The following is a 2,818-nucleotide window of genomic DNA, read 5'->3' as shown; positions in this document are numbered from 1 at the left end:
AAAAGGAGGATAAAAAGTTACAGAAAAACCTTGCTTAAAGTCTGGAGATAAAAGATAGATTCAAGTATATCCAATATAATCAGAGTAATGAAATATATTAAGAAACGAGTTCACTGTACTTCCATTGATCTAAATTTTAAGACATTTTGAATCTTGATTCTCTTCGATAAAATCCCATTCCATTATCAAGGATGCAACAAACTCGAAAGAAAACAGGAAGACACTTCGAAATTCGTGTTTTTAAGATCCACTCCTCCTAATTAGAATCTCTAAAGCTCTGAAATGAATTCGAGGGTAGGTAAAGAAGGTTAGGTTTATGCCTGAGAGCGAGTGACCCTTTTCATCGAGCATAATTCAATTTTCTCTTCTTTCTCCTTCTCTTTCTCTCTTTTACACGTACACCTATACAGTTCTCACAGAATGCTTATATCTCAAGGAATTATGCGCTCGATTTGGATTTATAATAAAGAGCTTTGGAATCGTAGGTAAGGCCACGGCTACAGCAGCACATTGGAGAAGGCGCGAGGGCGCATAAATTATGATAATCCGCGTAGCCTGTGGCACTGTGGCGGTAGCTCTCTCTCTATCTCTCTCTCTCTCTCTCTCTCTCTTTTCTTCTCTTTTCTCTTTCTCTCTCTCTCTCTCTCTCTTGGACGATTTAAATTCAGTTAGCGTAACGCGTCTGATTTGATGCCGGCTGGCCACCTGCCGGTAAGTGGCCGCCGATTTTAAGAATGAAATTCTTAACAAGCCTGGAGTGCTCCACTTCGTTCCTCTCCTTTTATTCCTCCTTTTATTCTTCTTCTTCTTCTTCTTCCTCTTCTTCTTCTGCTTCCTGCCACTTCGACAAAAACTCCCGTCGGATTCGTGACCCCTAAATTACCGAGTAAATTATACGCTCGAAAAGAGAAAGGAAAGGAAGGAGAAAGAAAGAGAAAGAGAGAGAGAGAGAGATAGTATCCTTTGGAAACGTATTTTTCTTTCCTGGGATTTCGCTGTCAGCATTCGTAATGCGGTTATATTTATTCGAAGCGCGTCTTTATATTAGTTAGAAAAGAAGTACGGAATGATGAGAGACAGAGAGAGAGAGAGAGAGAGAGAGAGAGAAGGGAAAGGATAATTACGCTTGATACCATTCGCGTTTTTATCGATTGAAATTATTTTTAATAGCAATGAAATATTGTGTTATATTTATTATTTGTTAACGACTTAATCAATATGATTTTAATGAAGTTGACTATCATGTTGCTCGTTAGTTACTGGGTATTGTTACCTCTTGCAATGACGTATATTGCATAAGGGCTGTTGAGTTAGCTCTTGGTATCCAATATCGTTGTCTTTCGATCATTACATATTTTAGCGTATTAATAAACGTAGATAAAGCACGATGATAGGTATCCATTTTCTGAAGAGCCGAAAGGGTCTTACATGTGTGGACTACCAATGTCTACTTATCAAAGATCAAATTTATTACGGTGTGAAACACAGATTATCACAACCATTGATTTAAATATCTATTTATCATAAGATCGTATGTAAATTATTTTTAGACAAAATAAAAAATTCCTTTAATAAATCTATTTGTTTTACGTTAAAGATATCTTTTGAATCTATTAAATGTTTCTTCAAAAGGTAATATAAAAATAACAGCAACCGAAATGGATTTCGAGAGAATCGTAAAAATTGTGATAATCAGGGTCGAATGAAAATTGAAAAGAAATTCTTAATGGCTTCTTATTTCACGATTTCTCGAAATGTTAAAAATAGTAAGGGTTGATTCTTGTTTACTGGCTGCGCATCATTGCGCGCCCGTATTCCTAGAAATAAATCTCCTATAAAACTGCCATTACGTCGATGCTTATTTCCCAAGTTCCGTCGTCTCAGACCGTTCTAAAATATACAGAAGTTTTCTCCAGTCGTACTTATTGTTTTGTCGATCGTAGTAAAATATCTCCGATCTACCCACCCTCGACTATCTCTCTCTCTCTCTCTCCCCTTTTTCCCTTTGCCTACCCATCTCATTTTCTGTCCCTTTATTCTATTGACTTTGCGCTCTTTCCTTTTTTTTTTTCTTTTTTCAATGTATCTACTCTTACTTGAAAAAAGCATAATCGTTCGTATTTTAAAAAAGAAACATCCAAAACAAACGCATTCGATGTTATTTATAAATGATCCTTTTCTGTTAAGTCTCACGTCGTAAATTTATTGATCCATTACTTGATGTAATCCATTTTTAGTACATCATCTTCAAATCTGCTCTCCACTATCCAGAATGAATATTACAAGAAGGTAGATGGACATATGAACGTAAATCCTGAAGACTGAAAGTTCACAATGAAACGAAGAAAAAGATTCCCGTTCTTCTTTTCGCCGGTCCTTTTCTTCTGAATTCCCTTATCCCTTCTTGCCTTTCTTTTCTTCTACTCGAAGCCGCCATTGCAACGATGTTGCTACTTCTGCTACTGCTGCTTGACTTACCCAACGTCGAAGTTCACTTTATATCTACGTTCAACAAAGCCTCTGGCCCCTCCGGGGCTTTATTAAAAATTGAGGATGCAATTTACCTCGCGGCCCACCACAGAGCTCGCGTTCTAAATAAAGGAGTGGGCGAATAGGCTGGTCTACCCATTCCCCTTCTCACTCTCTCACTCTTTCTATTTCTCTCGCTTTCGTCATGGATCGTTGGTAACAACCCCCTGTGAAACATCGTGGAATGAATCCACGTTGTAAATGAACTCGTCGCAAATTTTATCCGCTCGTTTATCTTGTCTTCATTTGTTCTGAATGAAGACAGAAATGAAATATGTTTAAGGTTAAT

This window comes from Vespa crabro, chromosome 11, assembly GCF_910589235.1.
Source record: "Vespa crabro chromosome 11, iyVesCrab1.2, whole genome shotgun sequence".
NCBI classification, from domain to species: Eukaryota; Metazoa; Arthropoda; class Insecta; order Hymenoptera; family Vespidae; genus Vespa; species Vespa crabro.
Note: the sequence above shows the minus strand (reverse complement) of the source record.